Raw genomic sequence first — 865 nt, 5'->3', positions numbered from 1 at the left:
AATAATTTATATTATAAAGAAAAATATGAGTACAACTGATAATACACATAAAAAATTAAATAAATTACTTTTAAAAATGAATAAAATACAAGAAGAAATAAGAAATATAATGTTAATACCAGAAGAAATGAGAATATCAAAAAATAGACAATTAACAAAATTAAAATGTGAAAGAATAAGACTTGAAAGTAAATATTTTACTATAGTAAAGAAAGAATTAGCAGATCCTGAAACAGCTGAGAAAAGATTTGGAAAAATAATAGATAGGAAAGAAGATAAAAGATGCAAATTATCCTATATGTTAGAAATAAGGAAAAACTAAAATGTCAATAAATGAATACATGGAAGAATTAAAATCATTAATAAAAATGCTAATAAATGATATACAAGATTTGAGAAATGAAGTAAAAGAAACAAGAAATGATATAAATATATTAAAAATTGAGATTAGAGAATTAAAAGAAAATAATAAGAATAAAGATAAGAAAATAGATAAAAAACTTATAGAAAAAGAAATGACTCGAATGGGAAAGAAACATATAGAAAAAGAAAATATACTAGTAGAAACAGGAAGTATGGATGATGAATTTAGGAAAAATATATTACCAAAGATATTAGAAGAAGAAGAGGAATCTAGAGAAAAATCATTAAGAAAATTAAAAATAGAAGAAAAAGAAGATAAAAATGAATGAAGAATTAGATTTACTAATAGAAAATTCTGATAAATTAAGTCTAACTGATATAAGTGAATACCAAGTTTTAATGAATACTGGAGGAGAACCTAATCCAGCAGGAACATCTAAACAAGAATTACATGATACAGATGAAAGTTATGGACCCATATATAATAAACCATATAGACAAT

Source organism: Olea europaea, unplaced genomic scaffold (assembly GCF_002742605.1).
Source record: "Olea europaea var. sylvestris unplaced genomic scaffold, O_europaea_v1 scaffold1662, whole genome shotgun sequence".
Classification (NCBI taxonomy): domain Eukaryota; kingdom Viridiplantae; phylum Streptophyta; class Magnoliopsida; order Lamiales; family Oleaceae; genus Olea; species Olea europaea.
This window is presented reverse-complemented; position numbering follows the sequence as displayed.